The sequence below is a fragment of the Neovison vison genome, chromosome X (genome assembly GCF_020171115.1).
Source record: "Neovison vison isolate M4711 chromosome X, ASM_NN_V1, whole genome shotgun sequence".
Lineage (NCBI taxonomy): Eukaryota > Metazoa > Chordata > Mammalia > Carnivora > Mustelidae > Neogale > Neogale vison.
Window position 1 is genome coordinate 6,380,337 of NC_058105.1, and position 21,651 is coordinate 6,401,987.

General features: G+C 40.8%; 1 non-coding gene and 1 pseudogene across 1 annotated transcript; both read right to left on the bottom strand.

The window, feature by feature from the left end:
- Window positions 1–13,837: 13,837 nt before the first annotated feature.
- LOC122897827 lies at window positions 13,838–13,938 on the bottom strand (annotated as a pseudogene).
- A 1,436-nt stretch (window positions 13,939–15,374) lies between these two features.
- LOC122897819 lies at window positions 15,375–15,481 on the bottom strand. Its single transcript, XR_006382656.1, has one exon. It is a non-coding gene; the product is annotated as a U6 spliceosomal RNA (small nuclear RNA).
- Between the last annotated feature and the right edge of the window lie 6,170 nt (window positions 15,482–21,651).

A 21,651-nucleotide genomic window follows, 5' to 3' on the forward strand; every position in this document is an offset into this window, starting at 1 on the left:
CTGGCCAGGATTTATACTTAAGCCCAAACTCTTCCAGTTATTCTGCTGCTGCTAATATCTCTGCTTTTGGGGGCGGGTCATGGTTTGTTTCTGAGGAAGCTTGGTTGGTCATTACCAGGATTAATGCTTCTAATAATCCCTCTCTTTTGAATATTGTCTTTGACAACTCAGGAGTAATTATATAATTAAAGTTAATTAATGCAGATGATATGCTCTACAAATGACAAACATTACATACCTACATGCTATCCTTCCCTCTTTGCATGTAAACTGGCACTAAAAAAATTGATTTGTTTTAGGATAAGAAGAACATGAGAGTTGTGGATAATGGCACCTGGCTTTCCTCCCCTCATGCAACATTGTGCTTCAGGGAAGGGTTATGTAAATGCATGCCTCACTAAAGAACTTTTTGCTCTATCATTTCCTGGTTATTTCGGATGTCATGCCATGCTGAAGCTTTTAAACTTATTAATTAGAGTTTATGGTGCCCGAAGACTGTGCCACAGCTACAAATCTGAATGGTCTATTTAAAATGCACTTTGGGGGGCGCCTGGGTGGCTCAATGGATTAAGCCGCTGCCTCCGGCTCAGGTCATGATCTCAGGGTCCTGGGATCGAGTCCCACATTGGGCTCTCTGCCTGCTTCCCTTCCTCTCTCTCTCTGCCTGCCTCTCTGTCTACTTGTGATCTCTCTCTGTCAAATAAATAAATAAAATCTTTAAAATAAAAATTAAAAAATAAATAAATAAATAAATAAAATAAAATGCACTTTGGGAAGAGTCATGCTGTTTTAAAATGAGTCCTTCCTGAAACTGAGTTTAGGAGCTTCTTTCTAAACTCCTTAAGAGTTTAGGATTTCAACTTGTTTTTAATGGAAGCATAGTTGACATGCAATGTGATATTAGTTTTGGGAGGACTAGAATTTTAAGTTTAATTTTAGAATGAGGAAAAGAATATATCCACAGACATTCCCTCCTTGCCTCATGGTGATGCACACCCGAGCTTTATTGTGATATGATTGACAAATTAAAAAAATACATATTTGAGGTGTACAACATGCTGTTTTGATGTATTTTTACATCATAAGTATATATATATTTTGTGCAATGATTGAGTGATCCAGTTTTGATACCAGAAAGACTGTGCTGTAGATAGAAAGTTCTGGAGCCCTTTCTGTGGCACATCTGTGTTTGAGGGACAAGGATTGTCACTATTATGAATAAAGTTTAATATTAATGATGTTGTTAAATTAATATTTACTTTGTTTACCCCATACTGTATGCTGGGTGAGAATTAAAGGTGTTTTTCCATCTTTCAACTCATTGGAGGTTTTTCAACTTGTCTTTTTAACAAAACTGGCCAGCTTGAGAAAATAACATGTCTTGTTAAATCTAGACCTCAGTGAGGATTACTCAAGTCTGGAGTGAGAGGCTGAGCAAAGTGGTGGAATTGTCTTCTCTCAGTCTTTAGAAACAGCCTTGAGAAGTCCAATCCTGTAGTGCCGGGCAACCCCACAATGCTCTAGTGGATGTCTCCGCAGGAAAGGGTTGGCAAGAAGGGCAGATTGGGAAGGGGAAAGAAAGCTGTCTTGAGTTTGGGATCGTCATGCTTAATAAGATGACAAGTCAAGGGGGACAGCTACAGTTGTCCTCCCCGACTTTGTCCTCTGGGGCTCCAGCACCACTGAGCCTGCCGTCCAAGAGCAGCACTGGCCTGGCAGGACTCGATCCTCAACTTGCTGCTCAACCGCGGATGAATTTTGGTTGCCCTCAGGCTGCAAGGACACTTTTAATTAGGAGGAGATCTGAGCCTCTTTAGCTCCACTGTGGAGCCCCGCTTGGACCCAAAAGACCCCCCATTTCTCGGCTCCACCACCCTCAGCAGGTGTAGCTCTGCAGTGCGGTGTGCCGGAGCGGAACCTTGGGGCTTGGAAGCCAGGAGCTCACCGGAAGGGGCGTCCCGCACCCTAGTTCCGGAGGCGGTCTCTGTGACCCCAATAGCTTGGGTGAAGGCGGAAATGGCCCTTGCCTCATGTTCGGTACCGTGGGAGCGCCGCTGGTTTGGGGGTTCCATTGTCTGAGGAATCGGAGACAGCGCTCCATTGGCCAAGGAGGAGCTTCCAAGCCCTCAGACTGCCCCGATCTGCCCCTCCGCTCCCCAGGACCCGGGGCACACGGCTCACAGAGGAAACCTCCTAGAGGCCATCCGACCAGCGCAGGCAGGTGAGAGCTCCTGGAAGTGACAAGTCTTGGTTGGCACACTGCCTTTTGTCATGGCCAGGGGCTCAGAGACACGTCTTCTGGAGCACCCCAGCAGGGGTAGCTTGGTTGGAAGGACTGTGGGGGTGTGCCTGTGGAAGACCGGCATTTCAAGTCCTCCATAGGGATGGCATCGTAGGTTGTACTGCAGGAAGAACCCTTTCGCTCTTCTTTGGAAATTTCTAGAAAGTTCCCAGAGAAAACAGATTTGGGAGGAAACTGAGCGAGTAGCAAAGCCAGAGGCTCTCCCAGGCACATTAGCACAGTTGAGGCAGGAGATTTACCTGTTTACGAGGTTCAACAGCTGGTGCACTGTGAAACCACAGACTAAGTTTGAAGGCCATGTTGCAAGCCTGAATTTTCAAAGGATCCACTTGAGGTTTCATTTGGTTGTTTTTAAAAGATTAGGCGTTTGCATTAGAACCGGTATCTAAGCCCATCCAGACTTAGAGCAGAGAACTTTCCGCTATTCCAGAAAATCCTTTGCTAACATAAAAGCTGAAGCCCGTGCACGAATCTGTAAATCTGTGGTATACATAAGTACAGCCTAGATAAATATAAACAAATGCTCCTGCAGCATGAAGTAAATAAGAACCCCCCAAAGTAAACGAAGTAAACAAAAACAAATTAAGTGAACAACTCAGTTTGTGGAGAAGCTTTTATAGTTAATAGGACAACTTATGTTAAAGTAGTCCAATTGTGTTTAAATTGATTTTCTGAAACTGTTCGTTCTTTGAAAAATACAGCCACAGGTGGTGGGTATTATAGAGGGCACGGCTTGCATGGAGCACTTGGTGTGGTGAAAAAATAATGAATAATGTTTTTCTGAAAATAAATAAATTGGTAAAAAAAAAGAAAAATACAGCCAAATTGAGTGTGAGAGAGAAGGAACTCTGGCAATTTTGAATAATTTTTCTATCAATAAAAGAAAGAATAGCATGTTCTGCACAGGATTGGGCGTGGGGGCAGCTGCAGTTTTTAACTCTCTCATGAGTTCAAGAAATGGAGGTTTTATTTAATAATCAACCAGATGAACTTGATACAGAAATTAAATGAATTATTTTAGCAGGGGTCCCGAATTTTACTTTCTTACTGACAAGCACATACTACTTTCATTTTATAAAGTGAAACTTCACATGTCGGTACTGGCATAGTTTATGCCTCTGAAACTAGCAGCAAGATCAATGCCTCGCAAACTAGGGAAGCGCAGTTAAAGTGCACCAAATGACTCGGAGGTTGTGAGCAAAGCAGGAACTAGTATTTCTAAGATGTCAAGGAATTTTGCTCTTTCCCAGGTGGAAGCAAAACCTGAAAGATGAGAGAATAGATAGCAGTAAATCTGGCCAGGCCAGGAGAAAAAAAAGAAATGAAAAGGACAGCACAAGGTCTGTATAGTTTCCCTGCTGCTCTTCTGGGGTGTGTTCATCAGCAGGTTACTAGTTTCTTTGACCTCACGTATGAAGAAGAAATTTGAAAGCAAATATCATTTTCGTCATACTGATTAAAGGAATTTTGCATTATTTTTTTTTAGCCTATTCCTTAAAAAAAAAAAAGGAAGAGGATCAACTGTTCTATAGTGACTAACCCCTCAAAGAAGTGTGTTTTTTACTTTTCTAATTTAAAATGGCAGATGAGGAGCCCCAGAGTTTAATTGCTTGATACTGGGTAAACAGAGTGAGCAAAGGGACCAGTGAATCACCCAGGAGCTCGGGCTTGGTCAACTGAGCTTATTACATATGTAACTGGATTAAAATGAAGATAGGGCGCCTGGGTGGCTCAGTGGGTTAAAGCCTCTGCTTTCAGCTCAGGTCATGATCCCAGGGTCCTGGGATTGAGCCCCATATTGGGCTCTCTGCTCAGCAGGGAGCCTGCTTCCTCCTCTCTCTCTCTGCCTGCTTGTGATCTCTGTCTGTCAAATAAATAAATAAAATCTTTAAAAAAAATAAAATGAAAATAGCCCTTTATCTATGGAGCTCACCAGCCAGAGGTGTGCTCCCCTGTGACAGGGGACCTTGGATGGTGGGTGAGGCCGCTGGGGGTCATTGTACCATGACCCAGGGAGGAAAACTCGAATTTTCTCATGTTGGCGGGTTATTTCACTACAGAATGATTCTTTTTTCAGTCCTTGCCTTGTAAATGTTGTTATTTGTCTCAAGAAAATACATTTTAAACAATTCTGAGAAAGGTTTTCATATATGGTATATTTCCATAGATAGATAAAGTAGTATAGTATTAAATTTCTTCTTGTTCTTAATGGAATGAACTCCCACTTGAATCATTACAATTTGAGATTCGTTTTTGAGATTATTTTATTATTTTTTTGAGATCAGTCACTTGACTGAATATTAGGGCAGGAGACTCTCAGGCTGAAAGTCCATCCCAGGCAATGACAAGACCTCTTAGCATGGTCCTTATCTTACCCAAAGCTGCAGCTGTACAAGGGAGAAAATGTTACTTCTGGAGGAATCATAAATTCCTCTTGTTTTATAAAATCAAGCAATTCTTCAGTTGAATAAATAGCCAGTTTAGTTTAATCACTCCCGGAGACATTCGCCGTGATGACATTCAGAAACAAATATGGCCAGCTGAAGTGCTTGCTCTAAGAAATAGTAGAGTCCAGTTGTGTTGGAAGTACATAGCATTGTTCTGCTTATTTCTCTGTGTGTTCTAAGAAAAGGGAGCATACAGGTGTGACTACACCAAGGCATCGAAAGAGGATTTTTTCCATTAAACTCTGGGGAATCGCTGGAAAGCATTAACTTGTGATTTTGAATCTTTATTTATTATTATTATTATTATTTTTAAAATATTTTATTTATTATTTGACAGGCAGAGATCACAAGTAGGCAGAGAGAGAGAGAGAGAGAGGTGGAAGCAGACTCCCTGCTAAACAGACAGCCCGGTGCAGGGCTGGATCCTAGGACCCTGGGATCATGACCTGAGCCAAAGGCAGAGGATTTAACCCATTGAGCCACCCAGGTGTACCAACTTATGATTTTGAATGTACATGGACCGAAATGGCCAGGTTGGAAAGATGTTTAGGCTTAGTGATGAGAAGGCCTGGGTACCTCCCTCCCCCCAAATCAGTAAGTCACTGCACAAAGAAATCTCTGCCTCTGAACATGTCTGAGCATGGCATGGCATTTGTAGAGAGAGGAGGGGGCACCAGGGGCAGGTGTAGGGTTTGTGTCCACCTCCCCTCCTACCCAGGACCATTGTGTGCAACTTTGTTTGCAGATCAATTCACAGGTACCCAGATTCTTTAGTGATTAGAATGAATTGAAAAAAAAAATCCTCCTACTCCTCTTAAATTAACGGAAATCTGTGTAGGTTAATGTAGTAATTACGGTTGTGGGGAAAGCAGTTGGTTTGTGGTGGTAAAACAAAAAATTATAATGAAAGTAGAGCATAATTCTTCTCGTTTTAGCCCCAATTCAAAAGTCATTCAACACATTTACATTATGACAGGCACCCTTGGAGCTGGAGATGGGTGGAAGGACAGTGGAGTAAGACACAGGTACTGCTTTCAGCAAGCCCCACAGGCTAGGGGGTAATTTTGTCACTAAGTGCTTGCACTAAGCTTGAATGTGTGACAGCATCATTGGGATAGCAGAGAAAGGAGTGACTGACTTCCTCTGAGGGGGTGGACATTTGGGTCTTGGCACATCTCCCTCAAAGAGGAAGATTTAGATTGGGCTTTGAAGGATGAGACCCATATTCTTAGAAGGAGAAGCAGAAGGAAGGGCATAGATGAACAAAACGAAAGAGGATGGAAGAAGCATGGTATTTTCCAAAGCGAGAGGTGACCAAGTGAGGGTACCTAGTCCTGAGGCCATCAGAGGAGGGTTGGGGAGCCACAGTCAGGTGGGTGGGTTGGTTTGAGGAATTGTCTTTCATTTCTTGGACAATAGGGAGCCATGGCAGGGTTTTAACAAAAAGCATGATTCCAGATACTGTGGGGATGACCTGATTGGGTGGAGGACAGAGGCATGGACAGTAAAATAATTTAAATGAAGCAGAACAAAAGAGATAGAATTTTATTGAGTATATTGCAAGGGAGCAGTGGACAGGATAGCAAAGGAGAGACTCTTTGCCGGGAAGCAGTGGTGGGGGGCTGTAGTAAACAGGGGAAAGTGAGGAGGTAAGAGAATGTATGGTATTTTCCTTTTTTGGTACCTGTGCTCAGTGAATGATAACTCACTGGTCAGCTAGGGCCTATGGCTGTTTTGAGGTGGTCACCAAGTGGGCCTATTGGCATTTAGCATGGTGCTCACTGTGGGCCTTTCGATCTTACTCATGTTTTCATTGCTTAAGCCTGCTGCCTAAAAGTGGCCTTTACAGGTATCACATCTGATTCAGACATAAACCACTGGGACTTGCTATGATGGATTGGATTTGGGTGACAGGTTAGGCAGAGAGAGTTGTTAAGAATGGCTCTACAGTTTCCTGCCCTTTTTTAAAAAAGATTTTATTTATTTATTTGAGAAAGAGAGAGAGGGAGAGTGGGGAGACAGAGAGAGATAGAGCGCACAAGCAGGTGGAAGGGCAGAGGGAGAAGCAGGTTCCCCACTGAGCAGGGAGTCCAATGTGGGACTCGATCCCAGGACCCCAGGATCATGACCTGAGCCAAAGGCAGATGTTTAACAGACTGATCTACACAGGTACCCATACAGTTTTCTGTCTTGTCTAACTAGTTCCATTTGCTGAGGTGGGGAGCACCGAAGCATGAAGAGTTTGGGCAAGTTTAGAACCTGAGTGTGAAGTACTGGTGGGACATCTAGGAAGTTTCCAGAGCCAGAGCTCAATGGAACAGTCTGGGCTGGAAATAGAGACCTAGAGTCATGGAGGTCTCCCTTCAGCAGAGGCTTCTGTAGACTATTGGCACCTCTTTATGGCTCTGGCATAGGGAAACTGAATCATGGCTACTCACCCTGGCCATAAAAATCTGTTCTGTTCCCTGTCACACCCATGTAACTCATGTTGCATCTGAATACTGATAGCTGAACTCAAGCGAGCTGAGCAGAGAGCCCAATGAAGGGCTCGATCTCAGGACCCTGGAACCGTGACCTGAGCCGAAGGCAGAGGCCCAACCCACTGAGCCACCCAGGTGCCCTCTCAGGTTTCTTAATAGAGCACATAAACTGCCTTTGAGGTACGCCTCCCAATTCACAGTCTGCAAAGAAATTTTACCTTTTCCCTTTGTCCTTTATCAAGAGTGTAAGACCTCTGTAAGGCTTTTCCCAAACACTACATAAACATTAAATGGACTTACAAATGGTGTTGATGAGGAATAGAATATTGTTCTTGTTATTTGATATGTATTTATGGAGTATGTGTCCTGACTTGAGTTTAGCTAATGGCCCACTAGGGAAGGGTGCTTTGGAGGTTGATGAGTTTTTCTTCTGATTCTGTTTCTAACAATTAAGCACACTGTTTAAGTAACAGGTTGTTCTTTGATTATAGAGTGTTCATGACCACTAATAAATGTACCCCATATTTAAATATACAAGTTGCACCTCTGGGAGGGCAAGGAGCTAAGGGCAGTCAGCCTTTCATATGCTAATACCTGAGATCAAGGCACACTAAATATTATTCAATCAAGCTAATATTTAGCTTTGGAAATTAAGGCATAAATTCATGAATTTGATTAGTGTTCTTCTCTCTGCATTGATAGTTAACCGTAATATATGTATGCACACAATGTTCCAAGATTTTTCCTTTTATTTTTTGACAATGTATGTTGTACTTGCTGCAATATTTGTTGAATTCATTAAAGCTGTTGTTTTTCAGATGAAAGCCATCCTAGAGTTGTACTCCCAGTGTGTCTTCATGCTGTTTGCCTCCTTGTTTAAGTGAACTTTGACATTCAAGGTTAAAGTGAACTTTATCATTTGGGGCACCCACCAAATACATGGGTGTGCAGTGCATCTTAGACTTTTCATGGAACTTGACCTCTTTTATGGTATCTGATTTTCCTGAGAGGACCTTATGGAGTGGCGAGGTCCAGGCTTAGCACCATTTTACAGGTTCTTAGAGAGGCCAGATGACCTGCCTAAGGTCACCTGGCAAGTGCAGAACTGGGACTAGGTCCCAAGCATTCTGGCTTCAAGGATATTGTTGATTTCCACTAGTTTCGCAACTTCCCTAGTTAAGGCATTGGATTAATAATTTCTGAAGTGTAAACTTGCAAGTCAGCTCTTTCCTCATAGGAAGCAGTAAGTATCTCCCTTAGCATAGGTGAAGAGTTTTGGAAGCTTCACTTCTCGGGGTGTGTCAGACCCATTTGAAACATTCGTGAATACTCTGCAGACGGACTTCAGCATTAGCTCCATTTGCTGATCTTCTTAAGAAACCTAGGTGTGAGATGTGCTTTATGGTGTGGACCACATGGTGCTTGCAGATGAAAAAGCTTTCAAGTAACAGGCAGGACTTTGGGCAATTGAAAGGTCTGCACTAAAGGATTGTACTTGGAGGTGAAGTTCACAAAGTAAATCAACATGAAAAGTCTGGAAGCTGTCAGTGAAAACTGTTTTATCTTTCTTCACATTCCACGAGAAACAAGTCAGAACCTTTGGTGTGACATTCCAACTTCTGTAATCACAGAAAGCATTTGAATGTCTTGAGCAGAGATGCCGTCGTGGCTGGCAGGGAGGGCATTTGTAGAGCCTCCCTTTAATGTGGTTGTGTCAACCACCAGCATTAAGAAAAGGAATTGGGGGCGCCTGGGTGGCTCAGTGGGTTAAGCCGCTGCCTTCGGCTCAGGTCATGATCTCAGGGTCCTGGGATCGAGGCCCGCATTGGGCTTTCTGCTCAGCAGGGAGCCTGCTTCCTCCTCTCTCTCTGCCTGCCTCTCTGCCTGCTTGTGATCTCTCTCTGTCAAATAAATAAATAAAATCTTTAAAAAAAAAAAGAAAAGAAAAGGAATTGGGTGGGAATAGGAGCTGGAAGTGGAGTGGGCAGGAGGGCATGTGGCTTGGGCAAAGCCAGGAGTCAGCAACAATTAGAGTGGTCTTTTAAGTGAAGAGGTCCACAGTCTTTCATTCAGGAAATGGAAGGTTTCTTTGGCCCCTCTTCTAATTTGATGACTGTGTGGCTAATAAATTCAGTCACTTTTTTTTTTTTTTTACCAAGGTGGTAGATATATTTTTGATAATTCATGTGATATTGAAACAATTCATATATTGATCTTAAGTTATTTTTTAAAAAATTATTCATCAGATTCAGGGAGACAGCTTCCTTGGTTTTTTGGATAAAGCAGCCTAGGATGTATGGGAGAGTAGAATAAGTTGAGGAGAACTGGAGATTGGGGTGGGAAATTATCCTAAATTCAGGAGGTTAAAATATATGAGGAGAAGCCACCTAACTTCTGAATGGCTTGTTCCTTACTTGATAAATAGGGATCAGTTGACTTGCCTTGGGAACAAACTGTATTTACAGAGTTCTCACAGCTACATAAAAAAAGATTGGAAAGAAATAATCTGAAATGGCAATATTTGCTCCTGGGTGGTAGAATTGTTTGCACTGTTTCTCTGATCTATTTTGTAAATTTAACGTTCTTAAAAATAAGAAAACTAAAATAAATTTCTTTTTAAAACGGAAATGTCAAAAGAAACAAGGCTGGCTCTTTCTCAGCATTCTAGTGGGAAATGATTATAGTGCTCTACAAAGCTATTGAAGGGGCTACATAGTGACGGAAGGTTTTTTGATTTCTTTTGGAAGGATCCTAAGGGAAGGGCTTTGCTGGTGCTTCCAGATCCCACTGCTCCTTTCTGATGTGAAGGTGGCCCCGGGACCTTTGTCTTGAGTGGTGAACACCCAGCATGCAGCCAGGAGCACTAGCAGTGGGCGCTCCCTTACAGAGCACCTTTTGGGTCTGGGGCTAACAATTGTCCTGCCTCTTATTCGGTAAACTGTCAGGCTTGTGGGCTGCCAGCTGCCTTAGCTTTACCAAAAGGAGGCGGTTCTCGTTCATTCTTTTACTGTGTATTGTCAGCTGAATAAAGCAGCCTACCACAGGCTCTTGGACAAAAGCTCTCCATGAGGATTACACTGCCAGGTTGGAGAAAGGCCCTTTCAATGCTATACAGCCTCACATAGGGGCTGTGTTCAGCTGACCACCTTTATGCAAATCCCTTTTCTTTGTTGAAAGGCTCCCCCTGAGACAAAGGCCAGTTAAGCCTTTCTGGGCAGATAGGCTTTGTGCAGGGCTGGGAGAGAGATCGCCCAGGTTAGGTGCTCCTGGGAAGAAAAGCTGATTGAAATGTTTTTGTAAATGCCATTGCTAAAAAATTGAACGCTGGCAAAAACTTCTTACAATTAAGATATTATCAACAAAGAACTAATCATTTCTCAAATGGAACAGATTAAAATGGCATAGAGTTTGGGAGTGCTGTAATTATCGATCTTTGACATTATGCAAAATATATTACATCTGTATCTCTTGTTTCCAGTTCTCTTCATATCCTTCCTGATCCTGGCCTTCCTTGCTTTTGTCTGGAGTAGAGAAGCGCTGCTTACTCCCTCCATCTTAATTGAATATTTTCAAGGTTTTATCTTCTCTTTAAATAACTCCCTAGGACACTCTGACGATTACATTTCAAATATTCTCTGTGTACGTGTCTTGTAGAATTGTGGACTCTCCCAAGATGGAGGAGATCTACAAGTCACCCGTCCAAATATCTCTTATGTGTGTGTGGACAAAGTGATCATTCATGTCAAGTAAAGATGGGTTTTTTGGCATTTTCTTTGACGTCTAAGCAAGCAAGAGAACCTAAAATGGGTGAATTGTCTCTCCAAACTCTTCCATAACCCAGTTCCTTTAGTAAAAAATATCTCTGGCCTTATGACTTTCAACCACTCCAGCGCACATTGCCCACAGGCCCATTATGATTGATACTACCACATCTGCCTCTTACCTTACCCTTCATCCTTTCTTCTATCAGTCTGCCTCCTTTAGAGCGTGTCTGAAATCCACCCTCTCTTACAACTTTCCTCTCTTCTTTTTGTAACAACTACCTTCTAAACTCAAGCCTTTCCTCAGCCCATCTGCTTGAGTTCCCTGCATCATCTCTCTTAGAGCTGGCTTGATCTTAGTAGTCACTTTGTCAGAAATTTGTAGTAGTGTCCAGCTATCTTACAAATCAAATAAAAATGTTAATGTCTTCAGGTAGAAAACCCAGCCTGTCTGACCATGTTGATTTTCCTGTTTGATACTTGGGTTCTTCAACATTCCCACTACTTAATTTCTAGAGAATTCCTTTGACAATTATGTAGCTCTTCTTTGAAATAATAATTATTTCTCTGTAGTTCTTTTAGTTTTAATGGCTGATGGGAACAACAGCAGCAGAAGCAGTAAAACTAGCTGGCATAGTGCCTTCCCCATAGTAGATAACTATCTGGGACCCGAACAACTGAGCAAATAAATGGAAGCACTGGAAATCACTGTAGACACCCTGATCTGCCCAGAAACCAGAAATGTAGGACTCAGTCCTGAAAACAGAATCCTTGCTTCCTTGGTAGCTTCCTATAGCAGTCAAGAAGTATGAGCCTTACTAAATATGGACGAGAGTGGCCTAAAATATTCCTATATAATCTGTAATACTTTCAGGTTCTTGACTCATTTTCAGTATTTCTGTGACTTTATGTATGTTAATCTTCCTATTTAGGAAGTTCTGCTATGAACAGTTTCAGTATCATTTTCTTTGGTTTGTTTCACCAATTGGCTCTTAAAATTTTAAACTGAACTGAAGAGTGAGAAACCATACCCATCAGATTCTTAATTAAATGATTCTCTTTCAATGGTTCCCTTAAAATATACCTTTGTGTAAGGAAAGGGTTCCACATATGAAGTCATCTTCCCTACATATTTTTCTATATATCCTCAGTCATTCTTTCCTGAACTAGTGTCTCTGGTGAGAAGAGCAAGCCCTTGTCACAGTCCTCACCCAACTAAATATTTTTTATTCCTCACAGTTTTATGGGTTACGTTCAGACAATCATGAGTTGAGAGAAACTAACACTGTTTCCCCACAGAGGGGAGAGACTGGCCACACATGACTTTGATACAGTGCCAACAAGGGCAAGTGCCATCAGGGGTCTCAGAGAGAGGATCAGAAAAGCACTTCTGGAGAAAGTGCTCTGGGGAATGTGTCTTCGAAGAATAGATGTGTTTTCAATCAGTGAAGACATGGGAAGGGCATTCCAGGCCAGGAGACTGTCATTGAATAAAGGGCAATGGGAGGTAATGAAGAGTGTGTGTTTGGGTAATGGCAAGTACTTCCTGGCATTCAGAAGATGTGAGCAGTGGTGTGGCTTATGATCCATTCAGTGCATGCTTCTTGTGCTTCCATTGTTTGCCAGGTGCTACAGACAGGGAGGAATGAGATCGGATTCTGGCCTTATGTTCATAGTCCAGTGGACACAGGGGACCAGCAAGGGCTGGAATAGTGATCAGGCACTCTAGAAAGTGGCAAGTGCCCTGAGACAGTGGTAGACAGTGAACTCCTTGGAACTCATGGAGGAAGAATATGAGGAGAGCATTCTATACAATTCTGAAAAAAACTTGAGAGAAATGATATCTTTTTGGATCCAAACTCATATATCCAATTTCTTCAGGCCTCATAAAAGCTGTAGGGGTATGTTTGCCAAACATCGGAAACAGATTTCTATTTTGGGACCATGCTCTTTGTTTGTGCAGAATTGGTACTACTCAGATGGTATAAGGATCATGTGTCCCTTAGAGAAGGAGGGCATACTCCCTGTCTAACATGAAGCAAGCCCATAGAACCTGTTAGGAGAAATTCATGGACATCAGCACTTCTCTATCTAGGATTACACATAAACATTTTTCTTAATTATACATAAAGGAGAGTTTGTATAGAGGCATATATTAATGTCATTTTTAGGGGTCGTATCACAGTCACTGGATAAGAGAGCATCAGAAAGCTCAGTCCCTTTGGTGAAACAGGATTGAAGGGGGCTGGAGTTAGGAGGAGACTAAGGAAATTTGTCTTCATGAAGAAGCTAGAAGGAGTTTAAGAACCTTCTTGAGTGAGAGGCAATCCTACTTTCTTCACCCCAAAGCATTACTGTGAGAATCACAGCACTGTGTGGAAAAGTCAGTTTTAACCGAAAGTCTTGGTAGTTGAAAAGGATTCTCATCTTTATTTTAAGTGTGCAGTTACATGATGATCGACTTCCCTTGTGTTGCTAGAGGGCTATTTTTTATCTAGAAACATTTCTTTCTTTGAAGGTCATCTGGATAGACTATCTACTGCCCAGAGACAACATTCATTAATTTCTTCATCTCTTATTCTTGGATAACAAGACAGTTATTATCTTTTAGACTTTTCTTTTATATTTTCCTAAACACGTATAATCTGATGCAAGTGAGAGTCTTATGTGCTTCGAAACTGATCAGCGAGTCATAAGTGTGGGGAAAATCTAAGTAATGGGTTGCATTTTAAATAATAGTAAACACCAGAATTAATCAAAAATTCATACAATCAAGGCATGCTCAGTCAGGCTTGAAGCACAGGTCAAGATGCAGCATCAAGTAATCACAGTCAGTTCTTTTTTTGTTTTCGTATGGAACACTTCACAGATCTGCATGTCATCCTTGTGCAGAGGCCATGCTAATCTCTGTAATTGTTCAAGGTTTAGCATATGTGGTGCGGAAGCAAGCCCTATAATCGCTTCTTAACACCAGTGAATTGAATGCATGTGAAATTGTATAGCACAAATAAAAATATCTGTTTGTAGATGTTCTTGATTTTTACCAGCTACAGATTTGAATTCAAATATTTTATTTTAAGAGATTATGGGGGGGCATCTGGGTGGCTCAATGGGTTAAGCCTCTGTCTTCGGCTCAGGCCGTGATCTCATCGTCCTGGGATCAAGCCCCACATTGGTCTCCTTGCTCAATAGGGAGCCTGCATGTCCCTCTCCCACTCCCCCTGCTTCTGCTCTCTCAAGCTCTCTTCGTGTCAAATATGAAGTTAGATCTTTTAAAAAAAAGAAAAAATATATATTCTACTTGGTCATTCTAAATGTAGCATTCTACCCATATCCTGAGAGAATTGTAAAGTGAAGTGAAGAAAAGAAAAGATGTTTTTGTTTTAATAAATTGTGGATTTTGGATTGAGGGGTATGTGTGTGTATGTGTGCCTGCACTCAAGGATGCTTATACACATGCACAGAGGCCAACTCGGAGAACAAATGCAAACAGAACTGAACTTGAATGTTGATTATTTGCATTTAATTTTATATTTATATAGGCGTGTATATAATCATATTCTCTTATGAATGAAAACTCAACCTACATATTTCCCTTGAACTGTAATATATAAAATAGAATGTAACATACATTTATTGCAATAAATGTTATTTGGTATTTAAGTTCTCTGGGAACTTTGATACTTCTGTACTGAAAAAGGGAACAGATATAAAAAATCTGTTTATAAATCTTAAGATGGAATCCTCATATTGATTCTCAACCATTACTTTCAGAAGGGACATTTTCCTAGGAATGCAGCTGGTCAGTTCCACAAATATATTTTCAAAGATTGCATGGAACTTATATGTCTCTCAGGCTAAATTGTTCATTTTCTAAAAATATCTCAATAGAAACACAAATTTGTCCCTGTGTAACCTTGACATTCCATACCAGGAGTATTTCTTTAATGTAGAAATTCCACTGTGATGGTTATACCTGGTGAATGGATTTTACCACGTTTCTGGCTTCAGAGTTATTTAGATGTTAAGTGCTAAGGGTATATTAATTTGGCTCATACTATGCAGGAAGGAGAACATTTCTTTACATAGATAATTCTGAGTGAGACATATTTGTGTCTCTTGTGATCATTGTAATTATTTTTCATTTAGAAGAAAGTCTTTTCTGTTTTCCTTTTTTTTTTCAATTTATTTATTTTCAGAAAAACATTATTCATTATTTTTTCACCACACTCAGTGCTCCATGCAAGCCGTGCCCTCTATAATACCCACCACCTGGTACCCCAACCTCCCACCCCTCCCCGCCACTTCAAACCCCTCAGATTGTTTTTCAGAGTCTGTTTTTTTTTTTTAAATTCAAAGTTTACTGAAATATATTTAACATATAAAAATTATGGAATGCTTCATGAAGTTGGTTGTCACCCATGCACAGGGATCATGCCAGTCTTTACTGTATCTTTCCAAGTTTACTGTATGTGCTACCCAAGCGAGCACTGCTTTCAGTTGTTCTTTAAAAGAAAGGTTAGGTGTGAGCCCTTTATCCCTAGAGTTGTGTCCCATGTATCTGGGCAGGCTTTGTTGGAGACTTTTTGTGGAGCATCCTGGACTGAAACTAATGAACCAGTTAAAAATGACCTCTGTACTTACCACATTCGTTTTCCCTTGGACCCTTCCTAATCTTTCAGGGAATCCTAGACTGGGGTTTGCATCCCAAAGTTCATGAAATATTTATTGTTAGGTTTACAAAGCTTCCTTTCTGTCATTCATAAGCTAAAATACTTCTTGTCATTGAATGTGCCTGTGGATGGAAGGTAAAGCAAACCAAGGACTCAGTGAAGTCAACTTGGAGAGTCCCAGCGCTCCTAAAACTTGTGAAAAGCCCTGAGATGTCTGTCCTGTAGTAAAAAAAATCTACTTCACTATATTTAACTGAGCATTTTCCAAGTGTACCCAACCAAGGAACACTTCATTTTAATATTTGCTTCATATCTACTAATATCCCTTGGTGTTGTATTCTGTGGAAGCAATAACATTTGGGAAGGTCTGGGTTACTTGTATGAGGCCATTTTATGCATGTAAGCAATGGCATCTGAGCCTGGCATTCTCAGACTCCCCAGGAATAAGATTTACCAGCCATCTCTGAGCAAGATTAGCAGCGGTTAATCACAACTTCAAACTTCCTAGGATAACTGGCGAAGAATGTTTGCATTGATTTAGGTTCCAGCAGGTTTGAAGGTAGCAAAAACTCCTGTGGTATCTCTAGTAAGTTCAGAAACTGGCTTTCTAGGCTTAGCACTTTCTCTGCTGCAGAGACGATGGAAAACAATGGTCAGCCCCCAAAATGAAGAATGAGACTCATTGGCATAGTCCCCTCTGCTCTTAGATGCTATTGTACTGGGATGACATTCCACAGAAATCTCTCCTCCTCTCCTTATGCATTTAGTGGCTTTGAGAGGCTGGACCTTGGTGACCATGTCCATGTCCTTGAAGGGGAAGTGTGGGGACCAGCATCACACCTGTGATGACAAAGAGTCTCTTCCCCTTGAAAGAAAGCTCAGAGAATGTGTTGCTTCAGAGACAAGTTAAATAAAAGAGCTTCAGAATGCATTATTTGATTTTTTTTTCTTTCTGAAAAATCATCTGTTGAGCCATTAAGGTCACAGACCAAATTCAATTCCATGTTTCTGAGAATCCATCTTTTCCACTGTAGAAAACTGAGTTTGCATATGGTTTAACAAATTAACTTTTCTTTAAAGAAACAGTAAAAAGTAATCTACCCATTCTGCAAAAAAAAAAAAAAAATTTGAAATCCTTGGTATCAAGTTACAGTGGGTTTTCTTTTCAATGAATATGATTGGAATCCTATTTAATATGTGATTTTAAAAAGTCAGTTTATATAGCATATAAGGTAGAATCTAATGTGGAAAGATTAATAGCAAGTGTTTATTTTATGAGCCAGTAAAGACTCAATTAAAAATCTTGAAAGTTCAACATAAGCTTCTTAATTAGGTGTGGTGTATTTTGTCATTTTTATAAAATTTTTGAATTACTGGAGTAACTAGAGTAATTTTTAGTTTCTCTAAGTTCTAATATAATGTGCAATGAAGGTTTTCCTCTGCATAAGTAACTCAAAGAGATGATACTGAGTGAAATAAGTCAAGCAGAGAGAGTCAATTATCATATGGTTTCACTTATTTGTGGAGCATAACAAATAGCATGCAGGACATGGGAAGTTAGAGAGGAGAAGAAAAGTAGAAGAGTAAAGTGTTTCACAGATCTATAGAACCCAAGTCAAAGGTTGAGTTATTACTCAACTTTTGTGAGGAGCAAAGGAGTAACTCTGTTGGAAGCCTACAAACCTTAGATATTTTAGTGAAGGAGTTGTGGTGAAATAATTGAGAGGGACATGGGGATAATCTTGATTCAACTCTAATTTTTACATAATAATTTGTGAATTCCAGTGTTTTAACCAATACCAAAGCATGGTTACTTCATTTACTAATTTATTTACTTATTCAGTAACAATTTTGGGGCAAAATGAGGATTGAAGTTCCAGGGGAGATGTTCAGGCAAGGAAGAACTTCTCAGCAGCTCAGTCTAAGAGCAAGAATGACCCTGGCAGTCTGACATGTCCACCCAGAAGTGCCTGCTTGTAACCTTGCCTGACTATATACTCCCGGGACCCAGAGATAGGCCTAGGGAGCCTGGGTACGGAGTCATGCAGCAAACACTGTTTCTTCCCATGTATCAGATTTCAGGCATCCAGGACCTCTAGACATGTGTGGCCATTTTCCTGGGGTCAGTGATTTCATGCACAGAAAAAGAAGGAAAGGAAGGAAGGAAAGAAGGAAGGCAAGAGCGAGCCTATCTTTTAGAATCTTGGAGGCTATACTTTGGTGCTTTGCATTATTTTTATTATTAGACAAAGTTAAACACATTGATTTCCCAGAATGGGTTGAAATTGAAGTTCTCTTGGAATATAATGGATCAAAATAATTTTTCATTGATAATCGTTTGTTCTTTCCTTCATAGCAATTTCAGGTTTACTTTCTCTGTACCTCTAAGGATGACAGCCCAAGATTTATACTAGCTAGGGAGCTCTGGGCTTCACTGTGGCAGAGTTTAGAGAGTTACATTTAAGAAAAAGTATGATTATTTTAACCCAGAAGCTCCCCTGCAACCTTAACATCAGGTCCCAGCTTCTGTACCTCTGTTTCTATGTTCCCTCCATGCCTGCCATCTTGGTTCCTTCTTCTCAGCTTCCAAACACTTTATGTGAATTTAAATTTTGCCAGTTTCAACCTTATATTCTAGTTAGTTATCTGTTTGCAGGTCTGATCTCTCAAAGGGTAATCCATGTCAACTTTTATCTCTTTATCCCCCAGAGTCTGCCAGAGAGTCATAACTCAGAAAAATGTCTAAAAAATAAATGGGATTTAAATCACATATAACCCTTCAGGAAAGGTGTGTTGTCTGATGAAGGGAAGAATTCCTTTACTTCAACAGTGGAATGTCTACTTTTCACTTAGAGCTATCTGGGAAAAAGAACCAGAGTATTGGGATATAGGAGCTTCTCCTTATTGCTCTTTCCCTTTCGCATCTTCTCTGTACTCTTCCCTTACAGATGAACTATCAGCTACACCTTTTGAGTTTCTCATTCTTCGGTTTTGGTAAATTCTTGAGTTGGTTCTTTTACAGATTAGACAGTATTGGAATATGGGGACTAACTAATGAAAAAGAGTAGGATATGGGAAGAAAGTGTCCTTTGACTAAGCCTGGAAAGAGAGGCATTGCATAGCCAGCCCTACTCACTCAGTTTTGCGCAGTATCAGTGAGTAGCTGAAATAGGTAGGTCAGAGTTATGATGTGTGAAGGATAGAAGAGGAAAATTTTCTGTGTAAATAGCTGAGTAAGAAACTTCAGGGACAATAATCTTGACAACACATTCTTGGGTCTTGAGTGAATCTAAGAGTGTTAGCCTTGGTTTCATTCCTTCATCTTCTTAAATAATCATAGCAGCAAACACACAAGGGGGCTTTGGTAGAGCTCTTAGGCGGGAGAGAGGTGTGACGGGGTTTTGGAACTCATAATCTCCAACCACTGGAGGGAGCCAAGGTGGGAAGGAGTAGATGGAATGCAGTTCAAGAATCTTGCACTTGACAAAGCCCAAGTGTTCTGGCACTTCAGCCTTCATTCTGTCTAGAGTCTTGAAGCATACCAGACTGTCACTCTTTGCTATAGACCAGAGATTCTCAAATACTCAAATCTTGTGTCTCACAAATCACTGTCAAGGGACTGGGCTCTCACCAGGATAGAAACCAAACTCGCCTATGTTTTTTAGCAAAGGACATTGATGTGTTTAGACAGCTTGTCAGCATATTTATGATTTTTGGTGAGTTTCAAGGATATGATCAATTGCAGAAAGGTTATTGGACATAAGTGTGATTGCTACAGAACTTCAAAGTAATTGTCCATAGGCTGGGGAACCAAAATTGAGAGAAACACGAGATGTTTGTGCTTACTTCTAGTCTGCTGAAAGGTCATGGGTGGAGAATGGAGGCGGGGGAGGGTGGGAGGAGGGTAGGTGGGAGATGACACGTGGCGTTTGCAGATGGGCAAGGTCTTGAAAGAGGGCCAATGTCAAGTCATGGAGAAGTGGTACACTAGGGAGTGAATGCTCAAGCATTGCCACTGACTCTGAGGGTAGCCTTGAGAAAGTTAGCTAACCTCCCCGGACTCCATCTTCCTCATCTATAAAATGGGGATGGTAATAATAGAACCTTGGATTTAGTAAGTGTTAATAAAGGTCTCTTAATGTTATTACTTTGTTAAACTCTTTTTTTAGATTTTATTTATTTGACAGAGATCACAAGTAGGCAGAGAGGCAGGCAGAGAGAGAAGCAGGCTCTCACTGAGCAGAAAGCCAGACGCGAGGGTCAATCCCAGGACCCTGAGATCATGACCTGAGCCGAAGGCAGAGGCTAAACCCACTGAGCCACCTAGGCGGCCCTACTGTGTTAAACTTTTTTGAAAAATCTTCTATCTTCCTACTGCTATAAAGCTTAACCTGGTAAATGTGGTTGAATCTGGGCCCTGTCCCAAGGAAGTTTTATGGATTAAATGTAAAAATAACATTATAATGAGGTTGCTCTCATATTCACAGAACTCTTAGAGCAAGGGGCCTTAACACAGATTCTAAGCAAACTGCACCCCAGTTTCCTTGAATTTTAAAGAAGAGATAGACACTATGGAGTATTATGCCTCCATCAGAAAGGATGAATACCCAACTTTTGTAGCAACATGGACGGGACTGGAAGAGATTATGTTGAGTGAAATAAGTCAAGCAGAGAGAGTCAATTATCATATGGTTTCACTTATTTGTGGAGCATAACAAATAGCATGGAGGACAAGGGGCGTTAGAGAGGAGTAGGGAATTTGGGTAAATTGGAAGGGGAGGTGAACCATGAGAGACTATGGACTCTGAAAAACAATCTGAGGGGTTTGAAGTGGCGGGGGGGTGGGAGGTTGGGGTACCAGGTGGTGGGTATTATAGAGGGCACGGCTTGCATGGAGCACTGGGTGTGGTGAAAAAATAATGAATACTGTTTTTTTGAAAATAAATAAATTGGAAAAAAAATAAAAAAAAATAAAGAAGAGATAGAAACATAGCCTTGGTGATTAAATTGAAAAGTTTGCAATATTTTCCAGTTCTGCGTGGGTTTTTCTGGAATTTGCAGACTGTTTTAACTTAGTGAAATCATATTTATTTATTTATTTATTTATTTATTTATTTATAATATTTTATTCATTTATGAGAGAGAGCGAGCATGTGTGCCCTAGCACGGGGAGGGGCAGAGGGAGAAGGAGAAGCAGGCTCCCTGGTGAGCAAGGACACTGATGCTGGGCTCAATCCCAGGACCCTGGAATCATGATCTGAACCAAAGGTAGACACTTAAACAACTGAGCCACCCAGGCACCCCAACAAAATCCTTATTAATTGAGGGATTATAACTATCGGTTTAAATGTCTCTTCCTGTATTGACTGGCATCTTCATGAGGGCACAGACTATGTGCTTTCATCTGTCCTAGTTCTAAAAGAATTCAGAGTAAGTCCAGGGAAAATCAAAAGAAGATCTAAAAAAGGTATGATAAAAACCTACTGGTGCTTCCCTATTAGTTCTCACTAGATTTTCTTAAATGTCAGTTAGGAGAATATTATACATTTCTTAGATTAATAGAAAATCGAGGTTGTTTTAGAGTGGCTTAGCAAGAAATATAGGGATTTTGAGCAATAGTTTTTTAAAAGTACAAACTTTCAGTTATAAGATGACTAAGTTTGGAGAGCTAACATGCAGTAATGTGACTGAAGTTAAGAATACAGCACTTTCTACTTGAAATTTGTTGAGAGTAGATGTTAAGTGTTCTCACCACAAAAAAAGATAATTATGTGAGGTGATGGGTGTGTTAATTATCTTGATCATGGTAATCATTTCACAGTGTAGATGTACATAAAATCATCACATTGTACACTTTAAATATATACAGTGTTATGTGTCAATTATACCTCAATAAAGTCAGAAAAAATAGAATTGTCCTGCAAACCCCACAGTCACTGTCTTTGCTAAGGAAAGACTAGCCCTCAAAATAGAGATTGAAGGAATCAT